Source organism: Struthio camelus, chromosome 3, assembly GCF_040807025.1.
Source record: "Struthio camelus isolate bStrCam1 chromosome 3, bStrCam1.hap1, whole genome shotgun sequence".
Lineage (NCBI taxonomy): Eukaryota > Metazoa > Chordata > Aves > Struthioniformes > Struthionidae > Struthio > Struthio camelus.
Genome location: NC_090944.1, coordinates 17320570 through 17339895, shown reverse-complemented (window position 1 = coordinate 17339895; position 19326 = coordinate 17320570).

The following is a 19326-nucleotide window of genomic DNA, read 5'->3' as shown; positions in this document are numbered from 1 at the left end:
ATTTGTGGAAAACAAAATGCTCTATTTTCTTTTCATGGATTGTCTGCAATTTGATCATTTTCTCCAAATGTTCAATTTATTTTTACAAATAGACCGGTGCCTTTGGTTTCTACAATTCATTTATATGGTGCTGTGCAGGGGGAACAAAATGACTTGCATCTCTGGAGGAGAGATAAAAAGGAGACCTCGATATTATTATAAGCATAAAATTCCTCATGCTGTTCTTACGCACAACGGTTAAGTTTCTGAAAACTGGGCATATTTCAGACTTGAGAAGACAGGTGAAATTAGGGAGGGTCGTTGAGCAGCCACCTTAACTCATGATGGGATTTATTGGGTGCTCGTGGAGGTGAGTTAAAGGAGCTTGGAATCCAGCACATGCAGAAAGGAGACATGTGGGAGCTAAGTGAGGTTTGTCATGATAGACTGAGCTTTGACTTTGCATCCACCTCTTTAATTGAAATTGAATTTATTTGATAATTTATAGCATGCCACAATTGTGCAAGCCCTCCCCTCCCCCGCACAGTTCTTTGATAAATGAAAATCTGTTTACTTTCAATAAATACAAAATGTTGATGGTGTTTCACGTCTTTCTGGGGTCATATTATCACTAATGTTCTACTTCAACTTGATACTGATGTAAGAAGCATGGCTGAAATCCGCAGTGGCAAAAAGATATAAAAATTAACTATGTGGTAGGGGCTCTAACTTGCTTTCCCTACTGCTAATATGCCTTTTCTCAGCAATCCTAGCATGAAACCTTGATCTATTTCTTATGCAGCTGCAGATCACTGAAAGAGAGCTATTTTATTACCTTTTCAGAAATATTTAGCTCTATACATTAAAACAAAAGTGTTTGTCCTCTTGCTCACACACCGATTACGTTGGTATTGAAACAGAAAAAGCTTTAAGATAATATCTTTTTTTTTTTTTTTTATCAGCTCAAGTATGAATCTCTTCAAGGTCTTTTATACTTTCCTGAATCAGTTATTTCTTTGTTGTAAATATTCTATTTTGTGAGGTGTAAAGCTTAATGCCACTGAATATATGCATTGAAGGCAGTTGAAGTTGTCAAATAGAGCAATATCTCATACACAGAAAATAATCTTTTAAGGGTCACGTGCTGCCACTTCCTATTTACTTAGTAAACATGCTTGTAAGTGCCACTTGGCTCATTAGTATAAGGGAGAGAGTCCAGCCTTGAAGGGTTGTCTGAGCCAATATTCAAGATACCTGCTTAAGACAGCCAAATTCAAAAAAGATAGTTGAGAAAGTCTATGTTCTAAAAGGTACCTACAAATTACCAGCCAATATGAAGTTCAGCTCGAAATGTTTGTAAATTCATGTATCGTGCACATTATCAAAACAGCTCTTTCCCACAGGTAGGAGATCCGATTTCAGCTTCCAGCTTCTGGGGATGATAAATTAACCACAGAATAGTGATGCTAGAGCTCTTGGATGGGGGAATGATGTTTAATTTCTGCTCACAGAATACTAGTGATTTCTGAAACCAAGGACTGGAACCCAAGTCTACTCCTTCCTTGCTGAATATTGACATCAATAAGAGTAAAAATGTCTCTTGCATTTACCATATTCTTAAAAAAAAGGCTATTTGAAAAGATGATGGCTTTACCACTCCCTCCTCGTATCTGACTATGCTTTAAAAAGGTTGAAATCTGTTCAGCAAGGTATTTGTTTTAAGAAAATAGAAACACTTCAGATGTAGTGTGGAGTCAGCCCCACCCCATAGAGAACTAGAGTTCAGATATATTGTTATCTGTACAAGATTTCTGCTCAGGTCTCTTCAGAAACATTTGACTTGCCCATTAACCTATACAGAGGCTAGATACCTAATCAAGAGCCTCTGAATCATCCTGCTAGGGCTAAGTTTTTAATTTTCAAGAATTCAGAGATACTTCAGCAGATGCACTGAATCTTTCCTTAAATATATATTCTGTATTTGGAATCCACGTTTCAGTGAAGTTGTTTATGTATAGCATGACAGCTATATTGAAGAATGTCATCCACAGATAGGCTCATGTGCAAGGTCTGGGGATGAGTATAGCATCTACAATTCTACAAATCTACAATAGAAGGCACATTCAGAAAAGAGATCTGAAAGAGGTTTAAAAACAATGAATCAAAACTGCATTGTGGGCAAACTGTCAAGGCCAGTGCAGGTAGCAGAAATTTACGCTACATAAAGGTTTATTCCAGAATCTCCCTACCTGATATTCTTGCTGATTGTTAAGAAGGTCTCAAAAGCAGAATGAGTATAGTGTCACAGAGATGATCATTCTCTTCTTCTTAGGGTAAAATTGATGGTGTCTAGAGCAGAAAATCAAGATTTTTTTTTTCTTTTCAGCTTTCTTGAGAGCCTGAGCTTAATGAGTTCATGAAATCTACTATGTGAATAAAAAAAGAGCTAGATCCCCAAAAGGAAGCATTGATGAAGTGTGAGAACTGAAATACTAAATGACTTAGAATAGCAAACTTGCAAGAAACTATGCTGCATCCGTAAGGATGAATACAGAAAAGCAATCTCCTTTTATGCTGGAGGTAAAATTCGTTCAGATGATGATAATGATGATGAGAAGGAACACTGGATTTGTCATACTGGATCAGACAGTTTGTCTGTTGAGTCTTGCATTCTTGCCGCCTTCAGAAGTGACCAATGCCTGACGCTTGAGGGGAAGTTGAAGAAAAGCCCATAATGCACTTAGCTAGTTGTGTGGAGAGGAAGGGAAAGAAGGGGGTATCTTCTTGACCCCTGCAGCTACCAATTTACCCTCTGGAGCATAGTAATAGATTACTTTAACATTCACATTGTTGTTATTACTCATAGAATTATTCAGTCCTTTAAAAATCTTTCTTCGATATTTGATTTAATAATCTCCTGCTGGAGTCAATTCCAAGGGATGACAGCATGCTGTGAAAAGTATTCACTTTCACAATTTTTGCTGTACTTTTACTTTCTATTTATTTCATTACACATCCTTTATTGATTCATTATGGCATAGGGTTAAAAGTAGGGCCTTATCATTCTATCATTCTGTACTTCATAAAAATATAGAAAGAACAGATCATTCCAATTTATCTTGTTCCTAGACGAAATAAAACTCAAGGTGATTTTGTTTGTGTGGGAAAGAGTTCAACATCTCAATCTTCTGCATTTGCAAACCCAAAGGTAATGATGACAAAATTTTCCATTATAAAAGATGAAATAATTGTATTTTGGTTTTAGGAGTATCCTGCATTTAGGTAGTGCATTCTGCATATAATATTTCTCTGTGTATATTTTCTTTATCAATAGGCTGACAGATTCCTGAAGAAATTTCAGTAGCAGAAATATTAATACGGAAAACAATCCAAAGCTGCCAATTAATTTTTAATTGGGTCAGATCATCTCCAAGCAAGTTCAAATTTTGATCTAGAGTTTTTTATGGAAGCAAGAATTAAAAATATTACATGTTTAAGGCCAGTAAGAATCATTCTGTTTATCATGCCATGTCTACAAATTCATCAAGAGATTTCTATTTTTATATCAATCTGTACATTCTGGGAGAGCTGGAATCCTGATAAACCTGTTTTATTCAACTAATTAGAGATATCTGCATATGCCCCCGTGAATGCTGGACTGAGGTCCTTTCGACATGTTCTCTGATCACATATGAGACCATGTTGATTCACAGTTTTGATCACAGTCCAATATCCTGTAGTAATAAGAACTGACAAGTGTGTACCAAGATATCTCAAAACATTATCTCACGAATACTTAAAAGCATATGTAATCTCATAGTTGGCTAAAATTCCCAGAAATGTACATATAGGAATTATATAAAGCCATATTTGTTTATTGACAAACACAGTCTTAATTAACCTTTAGCACAGGTAGCTGATGAAACTACTTTACTGTGAAATCAAACCCTGGATATCTATATTGATTCAGTTAAGCATAGACTGTTTTCCTTGTTCAACTTCTAAATCAAAATAAAATTATATTTACCTACTATCTTTATTTCTTCAGACAACTCTCTGGGAGGAGTGGGAGCTGTGCTATTGGTTTTACACTGTAGGTCCTTGTGGTCAAATAGATCAGGTCTGGCCTCAAGAATCCTTCCATCTATCCTGCCGCTTTTCCCCTGGGCACAGTAATTTGGGCAATAAAAGCAGCCTGAGAAATTTTCCATTTCTCCTGCAACCCTGAAGGCTGTCTGTTGCTTTAGCAGGAAGATGAGAAAAGGAAGACTGAGAGAAGGAAAGGGTATGGCGTTACAAAAGCCTGCTGTTCCTTCTCACCTTCTCTTCCCTTCTCTGCTCCATTTGAAGTGCAGTAGTGTGATTCTTGCGCCTGGCAAAGGAGCAGCAGGAGAGAGTGCTGAAAACTCCCTGCTCCTCTTCCTCAGCTGCTGCTTCTCTCTATAGGCTCCTAAACATCCCAGACACTTCAGTTTGTTGTCTTCATATTCCTATCATGCTGCAGGTCTGCAAATGTGCAGGTATCACAGAATCTCAGAATGGCTGAGGTTGGAAGGGACCTCTGGAGATCATCTAGTCCAACCACCCTGCTCAAGCGGGGTCCTCTAGAGCACATTGCCCAGGATCACATCCAGATGGGTTTTGAATATCTCCAGCGAAGGAGACTCCACAACCTCTCAGGGCAACCTCTTCTAATGCTCTGACACCCTCCCAGGAAAGAAGTTTTTCCTCAGGTCCAGATGGAACTTCTTGTGGTTCAGTTTGTGCCTGTTGCCTCTTGTCCTGTCACTGGGCACCACGGAGAAGAGTCTGGCCTCATCCTCTCGACACTCCCCCTTCAGATACTTGTAGACATTGATGAGATCCCCCCGCAGTCTTCCCTTCTCCAGACTGAACAGGCCCAGCTCTTGCAGTCTTTCTTCATAAGAGAGATGCTCCAGTCCCCTCATCATCTTGGCAGCCCTCCGCTGGACTCTATCCAGTAGTGCCGTGTCTCTCTTGTACTGGGGAGCCCAGAACTGGACACAGTTCTCCAGATGTGGCCTCCCCAGGGCTGAGGAGAGGGAGAGGATCACCTCCCTCCACCTGCTGCCAACACTCTGCCTCATGCACCCCAGGATCCCATTGGCCTTCTTGGCCACCAGGGCACATTGCTGCCTCATTGTTGTCCACCAGGACACTCAGGTCCTTCTCGGCAGAGCTGCTTTCCAGCAGGTCAACCCCCAGCCTGTTGGGGTGTGTGCATGGGGTTATTCCTCCGCAGGTGCAGGACCCTGCACTTGCCTTGGTTGAACTTCAGGAGGTTCCTCTCCGCCCACCTCTCCAGCCTGTCCAGGTCCCTCTGAATGGCAGCACAGTCTTCTGGTGTGTCAGCCACTCCCCCCAGTTTTGTATCATCAGCAAACTTGCTGAGGGTGCCCTCTGTGCCTTCCTCCAGGTCACTGATGAATACCTTGAACAAGACTGGACCCAGGACTGACCCCTGGGGGACACCGCTAGCTACAGGCCTCCATCTAGACTCTGTGCCACTGACCACAAAGTCCTTCCAGTTAGGCTCACCTAAGCTATCTGGTGCCTACCAGAAACTGGGCTTTTCTCAGCTTACCTCTTCTGAATGGCTCTATTCATCAGCCATTTGCAGAGCACCTCTAAACACGTTCTGAAAGGTTTGGGGTTAGCACAAAATGGAATTACAAGTGTTAATCTTTCTTTGAAAATCGTGCAGAAAGAACTGATGTGTGTTATCAGAGGTCTGGGTTTTCTTCAGCAAGGTCTACTGGAATTAGATGGTTTACCATGTTTGCTCCATACTTCCACATGTTCAACCAGGTGTTCATGTTCCTGTCTAAGTGATAGAAGAGTCCCCTGCAATCAGGTCAGAGCTCCATCTGCTGCTGCGTAATGGTGTAGTAATTTGAAAACATTCCATCGTTAAGTAGATGACTCAGGTTCAATTCCTTTTTCTATCTGAAGAAGGACATTACCTGAGTCTCATCAGAATGTATTATGTACATAAAAAAGTGAAGTCTTGCTCTATTTTTCATTTTGAATCTGTGCTAGTATGTTTAAAAGATGTCCAGTGTCCCTGCCCTGAAAAGCAAAGGACCAAGGAGCTGCAGCTCTGCAGTGGTCAGTGCTGAGCACTGTTACTTCAGAGGAAGGGAATTCACAGGAATTTTTTTTCATCTAATCACTGGGTAATGTTGATTGCAAAAGTGGCCCTGGGAGCAGCAACCAGTGTTTTCCAATTGACTAGTGATGAGTATCTTTGTGCTGCATCTGTACAGTGTGTACTGGAACTCATTGTGAGTTTCTTGAATGTTCCCATTCACCGCAGTGGGTAACTGTGGACCCACCCAAAATCTCATATTTTGAGAAGCCACGTGCTTAACTTTGGGTGTTGCAATACAGAAACATTTAGACATTTCAGTGCTAGATTGGATCCAGTTTTTAATATCTTTCAACATTTGACCTTTTTATTTCCTGCTATTTCACTTTTTGCTGAAGAAGGTCTAATTTGTGACAACATTATACTTAGTCTGCCTTCTCCATCTTACTGAAAATTGTTATCTTCAATTCCTTTTTTCTATCAGTGCTGTTCCAGCAATAATTATGGCTCCTACTTGATCAAGAGATTCAGAAGTTGGTAGGATGAGTCATTTCTCCTATTCAACTTCCACAATGTCATGATAATGACACTTTCTTCATCTAAACACCTGTCTGTCCTTTGCTGTACCAAAAGCACCTCTGTTCTCCTTTCCTATCATTTCATTTTGTTTGAGTCTTTTCTTCTTTTTTGTTAAATTACAATCATATCATCTGCATTTCCTTCACATGAGCTTTTTATTTCACATCAATGCACATCCAATAGGTTACCTCCTTCTGTGCTAATAGTACCTCTAATTGATAATGGGTATCCACCCTCTAGTTGCTGTTTCTAATGTAAATCTCATACATACAGTTATATATGTTTTATTTGCTGCATTACAGATGTGCCAAAAAAGCAGAGCAATCAGTTTCATCTCTGAAGCTACTAAATCATATGTTCTGAGCGCTTGGAGAATAGTAACACCTGGAGATAGAAGGGAAGCAGATAGGTCCGGCTATTCACTCCTTTTCAATGCCACATTGTTCTGAACAATATGTTTTTTAACCTTGTCCAGTCCATTTTTAAATGTAGCTTCTTTTCATTCTACTTAAATCTGAGAGAGTGAGAGACAGATTACTGTTATATTGCAGAGTATCTCTCTTTGACTGTAAGACAGTTCTGGCTTTTAGATTTATTTTATTGAGTGTACAGGCTGAAATGAAGTGCATTTCATTTTTATAAAGAACTAAAGTACAGGTAATAAGAAATCTGGGCTAAAGTGGGAATTGATCCAAAAATACTAACAAATTTGTGAATTTTCAGGATCTGAAAAATGTGTGATGACTTTTTGAAAGACTGTTACCTGGGACCTTTTGTTATAACTTCCATACCCGCAGCCAAATAACTCTTATACTGAAATATAAATGGGCTAAGTACTCAACTGTTATAAATCCAGTGTCCTTGCTGTCAGTACTGTTTGGCCAGTTTGCACTAGCTGAGGATCTGTCCTGTTGATCTAGGTATATGTTGTTTGATGATAAGCATCACAGATTAGGACTGAATTTTCTGAAAATCTCCTTTCTCTTTTGGATCCCTGGATATGTATCTGAGAGCAAAAGTTTTCAAAAGTTAGCAGGTCTGATTAATGACTGGAGCTCCAAAATGCACAAGACTCTATTGAAAACCTTCCAGTTTCCTGACTCCAAAAATTATGTTGCAAGTGACGCTAAATAAGCTATTGTATTGAGGAATTGTAAAATCCAAACTCTACAGAAAATGTAGGAGCCAGAGAATCAAAAGATGTGTTAGACATGTATCCTGTCTTCTGTGTAGATTTAGAAGGTTTTTTGTTTCTGATTTTTACATATCTATTCACCTGGAATACTGGATTCAAGCCAGGATAAGACATCACTTAAAATAGGGGAACAAATTGAAAGGATGTCGGAGGAACAACAAAAATGATCAAAAGGACAGGATGAGAAGACCAACAGAAAAAATTAAGAGCTAGGTCCTTTTTATGTTGTATGATACAGTAAACTAAATTTAGTAGGAGTGGCTTTAAAAGAATTGTATCAGCAGAATAAGGCATCCTTAAAATTTTTCAGTTTTGTTGCTGTTAATCAAGTTTTGCATCAGAAGAAAGAAAAAAACCTACCTCCGCAAAAGCCAGGCAGCCATATGAAGACTTAAAAGCAGTGCGTAAGATTATACATCAGGAAAACAGAAAAAAAAATGCTTAGAACTGAACAAAGGGCAATATCCAATGCAAAGGGGAAATAAAATGAGTGTTAGTATGAGTTAATTGTGTTGAATCTTTTTTTAGTGGTTAACTTACCACGTATATCTCAGCTTTGTAAAATTAAATTAATTTATCTTCTCAAGTAAGCAACCACAAAGGAGGAAATATCAGAAAATAGCACAAATATTTTCTTAACTGGGAGGCAGAGGAATGAGTAGCAATGACGTATGGGCTTACCAAGGGGATTAAGAAGTGCCTGGGACAGGAGGAGTTGCATGTTCCTCTGCATACCTGCTCCTCTCCCATCACAGTTAAATGCATGATATTTTGCGGATGGCCACTCATATGTGCACTCATACGTGGGACTTGGGGCCTAGTTAGGCCTGCTGTTATGACAAGCTTGCTGCAGGTATTAGGGAAATATTAGGTTGGCTGAAGTGTATCATTATTTGATTCTGCAGGGCAGACTTAGGAATCGAATAATTATATAAGTGCAAGGTAAAAAATAACCCATTGAGATAAGCACATGAGAAGCTGGATGTAGCATTTATTCATTTGCCAGGAACTGCTGGGTGGTGAGAGTGCTCCTGAAATGAGAAGGTCACAAGATTCCTTCATAATGGAAATTGCGAGGAAACCTAAATAGATGAAACGATCTTAATTCCGCCATCACATTCTTAGGAGAAAGTCCTATATAGCATGCACTTGAAAGAAGCACATTGCAGGAGGATAGTTTGATTTTAAAGTAGTTGTCAAGAGTCCCCGTGTTAGAAAAATCTATTCTCTTATTGCAATGTGGACAAACATGAGACCAGGGATGAGGAGTGGAGAAGGAGGAGTGACTGCTGCACACTAGTGGCAGTGTTCACCCTTTACTAACTCAACTTGTACCACTTGCACCTCCCTGACAATCGTATAACAGTGACTGTATTAGGTATTTTTTCTGTTCCCTACAAAGTCACACTGTAGAAATGGCACAGTAGACCTGTTAAATTTCTCAGCTTGCATGCTTTAAGCTCCATCTTAATTAGCTGGTGGAGCAAATGAAATTATTTTGCCATTCCTGTGTCCCAGTTTGACAAACTGTGACTTGGCACTAACTCAGTAGAAGATACTCCACGCAGCTATATATGGTATGTTAATGATGCTATTAGCAACACACTGCTGAATGTTAGTAGGTTAGACCTTATAGTTTCATCTCTTTAAGGAAATGACTTGATTAATGTTAGATAGGACTTTTTAACAAAAGTGTAATTTCTGTGGCACTGTTTTACACTGTTGAGGAAAGAGGGATAATCTTAATTAGATAGATTGTACATACTTCCTCCTCCCCTACCACTCACGTACATGTAATACATTTTTTCTTTGTTAAAAAAAAGGTTATTAAGATTTGAAGGGTTTCTGGTCACTGTAGTGACTCTTCTAACACGTGTTCTGCTGTGGGCTGGTGAGTCCCTCACTGTGCACCAGTTGCAGGGTGCCCAGTTAGTGTGAGATGCCCCTTCAAAAGACTGTTTATGTAGGTCAAGTATTTTTGTATGGCAGCTTGTCATTGGAATAACTAAGACAGATCTTCTAATGGGAGTAGTGACACAATGGGGACACATTCATCAAAGGAGTAGCAGGTAGGGTGTTTTTTAGGAAAGGGGATTGTTAAGGATAAATAGCAAGCCTACTAATTAAAAGTTGCAAGTATATAAATAAAGGCTAATTCCCATGATAATTACCAAATTTATATATTTAGAGAAACCTGGTATATCACAAATATTGAATTGTGCTATTATCTGAAGTGTGTCTATGCCAGGGCTGCTCTATAAATAAAGACCGTAGGGACTAATCACTAGAAATGTTCATTATTTATCTCCTTCCACATTTTAACAAATAGAAAAGCTGGGTCTTCTTTTCAGTGCAAACCACAAAGGAAACATGCTCATTTTTTTGATGAATCTTTTGGGGAGAAGAGAGAAAAGGATAATGTAGTGGCAAAATACAAATAAGAGAATATTTCAACCATGACAAAATCTTTCAAGAGAATCTTGGCTTCTCTTTTCTTCTCAGCATTAACCACCTATTAAGTATACCAGTTTTATGTCAATGTGTAGCTCCATTGACTTCAATTAAGCTATCTCAGATGCCCACCCTGCCAAGAGAGCAGCCACAGCCTTTTAAAAACTCATCCAGCATAAAACTGCAGCACCAGAGTGGTGAATCAGGCCATTTGTGTAATTTTAGTCTTTAGTCCTGCTTTGCACCTTATGCAATAATTTATGCAAAGCAGGTACATAAAGGCCTTTTTAGGGCCTTTGCTGTTACTGTTAATATCAGTGGGACTATTTTATGTCCAGTTTGTACAGGATTAAACGTGTATTATGTGCACAGGTCTGTGCACGTTTGCCTTTGCTGAACCAGGATGCTGAGGCATTGGGAAAGATCCTGCACTGCACAGGCCCAGGGACTATTATTATCTTCTTGATTGACTCAATACGGCCAAAAACCCTGATGGCTAAACAGAGTGAGAAGGTGGGTCCTGGCTGAATGTAGATGACTATCTGATCTTCTGGGAAGTTCAAAGAGAACATGGTGCGAGTAATGCATCAGTACAGAAATGGTAAAGGTGTTTTGTTTGTTGGGACCTGCAAGCTCATTTGGAAATGTCCATTGTGAGTTGTGCAGTGGACAATTCAGACCATCAGACCTGGGTTATTCTTGGAATGGCTTTGTTTTGACTGGAGATTCTTGCCGATCCAACAGAGGCCTGAGGTACAATAATAACGCTGAAGTGTGGGAGAGTTGCACTCTGGGGTATTGACAAACGACTGCTGACAACTGGCAGTGCTTCTCGTCCTTTCCCAGCTGTCAGTTCTACGATAGTCCTCTTCGGGCTTTTGATTGCTGAAAAAGGATAATATTTTCCCAGTATTACAAATTATAGCAAACCTGGTAGGTCTAAACAGTTAAAATATAGCTAAGAAGTGCCAAGAATTGCTTGAAGGGAGTAGTAGCCAGCTATTGCTGTTATGCTAAGCCATCAGATCTTTTTGAAACGTGCCAAGTAAACATACCGCAAAATCATTCATGCAGTTGCAGAGAGCTTTTACGCAGAAGTGAGATTCTGCAAGCTGAGATCCTGACTTTTTTTCTGAATTCCAGTACTTTTGAAAGGATTAAAGCCCTACAAGTTTGTGAAGTCCTCCATCCAATATGCGAGTCCAAGAGTAAAAATAGGATCCCGACCTTTTCTCTTTTTCCACATTTAGATACTTTACTCTATAACCGTGGGTGAAGTGCTGTGGTGGAATACTACTGCTATTAAGTGAAAAATGAGCTTTTACAGGAAGCCATGAAAATGAAAGTAATAATTAAATCTTCATATAACTTTAGGTTGCATTGTAAGTACTTAACTGAAAAATTCATCTTTAACTCATGGCCCGCAGCAATCACATCTGTTATATTTTAGGAACAGAAAGCTAATGAGGTGGAATCTGGAGTACTGAGCTTAATTGGGCTTGTTTTGATTAAGTATATGTGCTGGGAATATTTTACACACTAGTATAAATTGAAAAACAGTCAACATAAGCCACAAAATTCGCAAAACCCTTTGTGGATAGTGTTAGGGAAAGAACTGTTTCCAATAAACAATAAATGCCAAAAGAAAATATCTGAAGTTTTGATGAAAAAGTATATGTGCTTTAACTTGCCTAATTAGTGGCTTTCTATGGCTGTAAATGCAATTCTCTCTCTTGTTCACACGTGCACACATACACACAGACATACACACACACACTAATGTGTGATATGGTATACAATTGTAATAGCTTGCCTTGGGGCTAGGTAGATTATGCCTGACTGGCAAAGGCATTAAAAACTGCATAATCATTATATAAGCATGAAAATGTGATATAACCTTTATATATTACATATTTAGCAAAAAGGATAATATTTTACAGCAGTTTTAAAAACATGTTTCAAGATTTTTTTTGCAGCTTTTCTCTTGGCAGTCCTTATCTCTGTGGGCCATATTCTTAGATAATGTAAACACGCATAACTTCGTTGCTTCCGGCACACTTTGCTGATCCACTCAATTTAGATCTGATCTCTCAAGTTTTCATGTTTATTTAGACCTTAGAAGGTAGAAAAAAATATGAGTAGTATATTTTAGCACCATTAAAGATGATTTTGAATGGATTTTCTATACATAGAAAAATGCTACAAGCCAGAAGCCTAATGCCTAATATTTTGGGATCATCCAGAACTACAACAGATGCTGACTCTTCAAAGTAAACTGCATATTAATGAAATGTGGATCTATTTCGATAGCAGTAAAAAACTCATCAAAAAAAGTACGATTTTTGTCCCGTGCTTTCCTTAGTGCCTCTTAAAACAGCTTGCAAATAAAAATACCCCCATTTTTGCATATGAGACAAACGAGGCACAAAGGAATGAAATGGTTTGCAGGAAGGCAGTGACTGAGTTCTCTGAGTGGTGAAGGTCTGTGCAGAGGCCACCTGATCTGTCTGTCATAGTCCATGGAGACTGGCATGAGCCACGTGGTAGGAGCATTTGCCTCCTGAATCCTTCCCTGACTATGTGGGTTGAAGACCACAACGCTAACATCTTTCCAGTGCCTATACTTGTCAAGATACTTCCTGAAACTCAGTAACGGCTCTCATGTTGAATCTTTTCAGCTGTCAGAAACCTTTTCCCACCACCCTAAATCCTACATTTTACAAAATTTGGCTGAGATTTTCAAAGGTCCCTAACCGAGTTTATTTGAATTGCAATGGGATTTGGTTATCTGGGTACTTAAAGACCTCTAAAACCCCAGCTTTATTCAATAGACACTTTAATTATAATTGACATCACCATTATTACTACTACCAAAGAATCCCTTAATAGTTAATAACTCCAATTTAGCTGCTTACTGGTTTTACACATTTCAAAGCCTTTAGCCTGGGTTACAAGTACTGGTAGGTAGAGGAGACGCCCTCAGATAAGTCTCTAAAGAATCCTTGATCTTTTCAGTACTGATGCTGGCAATTCTGCTCTATAGCTCACTAGGAGTTAGTAGGAATAAATGCACTAGAAACTGAGAAGCACATTAAACTTAAGGACAGATGCTCTGCAGCTGTCTAGGAAAATGATGATCTTGATGATTTAATGGTTTGAACTAAATTCTTCTGTCACACTGAAAATCCTGCTGGAGAACTGCAGCTCGGGAAGCAGCATGCTATTTAAGCACGCATAGACCTCATATGTGCCACTGATACGGGCTAAGGGACTGACTGAAGTAACAGGAATGCAAAGTACAATACCTCAGGTTAGGTCTTGCTGGAGCAAGCTCCTTCACTCCTGCAAAAAATCTCTCTAATGGACACAGTTATTCAGGGTTTTGGCTTTACATTTCATTCATAACACTGCACCTCTAGCTGCATTGTGACCCCTAACACTATATTGTGTGATTGGCTCAATAATGACTCTGAGGAACGAGAGCCACCTACCGTATTATCAACTCCACCTCCTGAGGTTTTCCTTACAGGGACTTCCATTCAAGTCTGGACTAGAGTAACGTATGCAATTACACTAGGAAGAATGAAAATGTGAAGGGGGCAGCCCCTGAAGCTGCAGGTCATGAGGTGATTGCTGTCTGTGATTAGGAAAAATCCCTTCCTCTTGTATGAAGTATAATAGCATTCATACCTAAGAATCAAGACTCACCGTTGTTAAAGAAGGGATAGTCACTGTAAAAGTTCATATAGTCTCTAATTTCCCTCCTTTTCCCCTCTCAAAATGCAGCAAAGAAAGAGAAAACTTTCAAAAACTTTCTACCTTCTCAGACAAAATAAAAATGGGGTAATGAGAAAATAACTCCTCCTACTATGCTGCCCAATCTTTTGCTACAGCTTTTTCCTTTAAAAGTTATTTTGATTTTTTTTTTTTTTTTTGCATGAACAGTGTTTAGTGTTTCTAGATTTTGATGTTAAAATGTCTGAATTAATTTCGCTGTCCTGGGCCTACTAAATATGACTTCTTTTTTAAGTGTGTGGTTCTTGTGAAAGACTGGTCTCTAAGGATTGTCTGTCAGTTACCTTATAAAATAAAGGTTGTTATTATTATCAGTGGTGAACAATAGCTGATGACTTAAAGTTGAAGAAAGGTCAAGACACTAATCACTGATATGCTTTCAGCAGCTATCTTTTCTTTTAAGATAAAGCAATCGCTAAGGACATATTTTTCAGCTTTAAGATTTACTCTGTTTTTCTTCATTGTCTGTATTCGTGCAGGCACGAGCACACAAATCCATCTCAAGCTAGTTCTTTTTGTATCTATCTGCTCAGTTTTGCTCAAGCAAATAAACATAAAAACATTTCAGAATGTGGAATATGAATAATTGCAACATTTATATGTTGATGTATTAGAGAGGAGTAAGTGGAGGGGAAGTCCCTTCCTCTGTTAGCAGATACTGCCTCTGTGGCATCCCTGAGCAATTTTCAATTCTCTAGCACAGTTCGCATACCAAGACCCCATTACTTAGCTTGTGCTGGAGCGCTTCTTCCACCCACCCCACTTGAGAGCGTGGGATGCAGTGTGCTTGCTAGAGACCTTTGTTCTAGAACTCAGGTGCTATAAAACTAGACCAGATTTTCTGGAGATATATCCTTTTTCTCTTGATCCTGCAAACTGTGGACTATCAGTAATGCATGAGGCTGTTCAGATTGGGGAGACTGAACAGAGCTGGTGGGATGTGCTGCATCTGCTCAAACTTTAGTTCAAGCGTGAGAAGGTTTATATAGGTCAGCAGTGTCTTTCTTTCAAGCTGAAGAAGTTGGCCATGCTTGGAATAGGTAATGTAGGTGGAGACTGCCTGACAGACGCAGAGAACCATAAAAACCAAAGGCTGGCATCAGCTGAATCCCTTCATTGTTTCTGAAAGCATTACTGAAACTACTAAGTAAGTCATTGTTGGTAAATGACTGTCTGAAATAGTCTATTTCTGTGCTATAGATTAAAAAGAAAATATTAGAGCAAGAAGCAAAAAAAGGAGTTGAAACTGATTTCATTTAACAATAACCTTCCAGCCTTGCCTCACGTCTCAGTGAAATAACCTTTGTAACTAATTATAGTGGAACCTGAAAATAAAGCACTTCTAGGCTGAAGGGTTTTAGAAGTCCTCAAAATTATCCAGTGCTCACTACAGCTAAAATCCTATATGCTATTATGCTCTTGTGCTAGCAAGGCTGCCTGCAAGTTAACATCTAAAGAGCTGTGAGTGGAGCAAGAGATAAACATTGGTATCATCAAATGTTATATTGTTATCCAAATACATTATGGTAGGCTGGGAAATCAATCATTTCTGAGCATTTTCTTCTTTGATTTTGCATTAAATTCTGGATGATTGCAATAATTGGTGTTTCTCTTTCACCATTTTCAGGTCTGGGAGTGCAGCCAGACACTCCATGCACAGTCCTGCCAGACAACTCTTTCCCCTCCGCTGCTCTGTAAAACAAAATTATAAGCATTCTTTCACGTGTATTGGCTATTATACTCTAAGAGGCAGGACAGTTTCAAAAGGCTGCTCGCTCTCCTACTCTGTTTGGCTTAGTTTGTCCAGCCTTTTGGATCCCTTGGAGTCAGGAATTCAAGAATGTCATTCTTTAAAAAAACAGCCAAAAGTCATTTTTTGTCATTTCCCAGATGCTCTGTGTCTTGATCCTATATGCCTGAGTCTTAGTTTCTGTAGATGCTCTCCTTCTGCTCTAAAAATATAGCTCAAATATTCCAAAATACATATTTTTGATCTTTCAAGATACCAAATGCTCCATATACATTGTTATAGGGGAAATTTTATTTCTCCTCTTTAGTGCCCTTCACTGTACGCTACAAGGCCTACCTGTTTACTTACTTTGTCTTTCTTCCAATCAGTAGCGCCCAACTGTAGATCATGCAGCTTTAGTGATTTGTAGGGCACTTGCTGGATGTCCATAGAAAACTGCCTAGCAAAGCATGAGTTCTTTGCATTTCCAGCTGCTATCTTTCATTAAAAATAGCTAAAATGACATTAAATAGTTTCTGAATGCCACTATTCAAAGCAGGAAATTGCTGCTGTTACCACAAGGCTGATATCTAGCTGTTGTGAAATGTTCTGTGCGATGATCAGTAGGAGGAAAAAGGGGGATTCAAGGGGTTGAAGTACGACCCACACCCTGGGGAAGTTTGAGAACACTTGCTCTTTGAAACTTCTCTGCCTCAGCTATAATTCTCCGGTTGCCCCTTGTGGAATTTTCTACTGAGTCAAATCAATTTTATGATTTCTAGACTGTGATGGCTTTCATTTGCTGTAAATCTGCCCAGAGATTATGATACTTTGTACAGCATACCTATAAATAAGTTCTGTGACAGCCTCATTAATCAGACTACATTTTAAAAGCATTAGCCTTTTTCCCCTCTGTTGAATACAAGGATTATCTTTCTTCAATTATAATTAGTATTCATTCAAATCAATACTTTTTTGCAAACTAAGGAGTTATACTGGGCCAGATCCAGACTTTCTTCATCCTCCAGCTAAAGTACCCCGACTTTTTAGAGGTGTTTGAAAACTTGGCTCAATATTGGCATTTTGCAAATGCACTCTATGTTAAACGGGGATAAATCTGACCAAAGAGATCAATCACAGTACTGTAATGCTTGCTGTTGCAGTTTTTAAATTCAAGGTGCCTGGCTCTGAGAATGGAGCTCTGAGCGGTGCCTTTTGGGTGCCAAAGCTTCCTCTATTTTCCTGTTGGCAAAGTGGGTGACCTAAACTGGGAGACCAAATACCAGTCTACTGGGGAAGAATCCATGTAAAATTGGTCCGCAACTAGAAACTTTGTCCTCCTATCCACAAGAGAATTATTAGGCTATAGAGAACTATTTTCTTTACAGTGGAACAACTTCAAGGGATGTCCCTGCTCCAGACCAGTGGGAAACTTTGTTATCTGGGTATTGAGCACTGAGAGGTAAGCATATCAAGGGAAAACCCATTGGGGAAAAATATGGTTCCTAGGACTTCCAGACTCCTTGCCAAATGTTCTGATCATTACACCAGTGTGTATGATGATGAAAGTTATCTCATTAAAACATTTAGGAATTAGTTATCAAAGTGTGGGGCTATGGCTAGAAAAGATGTTTGTTTTATCAGCAATATTGTTTTAAAACATTAACTTAAAAACATGACTTAAGAAAAAATGTCAGTTCTTTCGGGCATGTGAAGGGGATCAGGCTACAGGATAGAGCCCTGAGTAGGTACACACACCTTATATCAGTATTATAGCAAAAAAAATGTTGCACCAAATTGCATCCTAAACTTGTCACTCTAATTTCTTTCTGCAGCCAGTGGAGGAGAGATATCAGAAGGTGATAAATGCAAGCTATCTTTAGATGTGATGAACCACCCTGCAGGGGAGCTTGTTTCCATCGGTGGTAGAAAGAGTTAAGGTGACTAGGAGGCTAGTTAATTTTTAGATGCACGAGTTATGAGAAATGGAGCCAATTCTAAATCTGAGAAGACTAGAGTACTTAAGTAGGGGAGATCTACTTGACTAGACCTGTATGTGAGATAGCTGATGAGTTTCTCAGTCCCGCACAGACTGAAATGCTTCGAATTATGTGCAGAAGCAGAACTTGCTCAGAGAACTTTAAGGTACCTTTAGAGATTAGGAAGCAGATGAATAGAAGTTTTCAGGATTTTAATTTTGAACCTGAGTACTTCAAGTTCACTTGCACCTTTTTTGTATTTTGGGTTTTCTGTATCTCACCAAATGTGTCAGCCTCATAAATACAGTCATTTCCTGAATATCTCTGAGTATCCAGCTTTTGAATCTTCATATGCAACAATATTTGAAAATAGACTAGCATAAGTTCTAAATATGAATCTTTGTGTGGTAAAGTTAGTGAGGAGAAGAGAGAGCAGCAGATTCTCAGCTGATGGAAACTGAGTGCAGAGTGTATCATGCAACACTCACTGGTGGTGTCACACTAGAACTTGTAAAAATCCAATGAAGGCTGCTAAAATGCATTTCCCACCAGTGTTATCACTGGAAATCAAACAAAGGCAACTTTCACATCCACCTTCACCACCTTTTACGTCTAAACATATCCACAGTTCTAACACACTTCCTTTTAGTGTTAACAAGTGACCAATCTTGACAATACACTCTGATGTCCAGCGTGATTCTGCCTTGATCTAAGCTAAAAGTTCTGGTCTCTCATCAGACGTATGCTACACTGAAGTCTATATGATACTTCTGTAGGAAAGCAAACAGTACTCATATCCCTCTTTTCTTCCCAGGCTGATGAATCCAACAATAATTGAAAGTGATGCTGTGAGCTGTGCTTCTCTGGAAGTTTGGCTTGTAGGTATTACTTCTCTCATCCCATTATATCAAGCCATGAAAAGACAGGCAGGGTGAAGTTTTGGCCAGGTCCATCTGACAAGGATTCCTGTTCCCAAAGATAGACAGCTCTACTAAAAGGACACCCTGCTAGGAAGAGCACAAGACAGACACAAAAAGGCAGGCATACTCAGAGAATGGAAGGTGGACAGGACTGGAGGGGATCAGGAAGAAGGGGATAACAGTAGAGGTCTGATGGGTCTTCCCACTCTTTCAGCTTTTCTTTTCAGAGTTAAATTAGACTGCAATGAGCTATAGGAATAATTATTTTTGTCTCTGGTTAAAATTGCAAGGTGACTTTATGTTTTTTCTGAGATTTTATGAGAGTATCTATGTATGTGAAGTGCACGGTTTGTGATGTCTGAGGAAGTTTAATCACAGGAATGGAAGGGGAGGGTAGAGGAAGATTTTCAGGGTCAACTTCAAAAACTTTAAAAATTAAATATTTTGAAACAAGTCTCAGGATGCTAATGAATACCTCCTATAAAATGTTATTATAATTTGTCCCTGAAGGTTTTGCTGATCCTCATACTCCTGTAAGTCACGGTAATAAATGCAAAGGGGTTCATGCTGATTTATGTTGTGCTCACTCT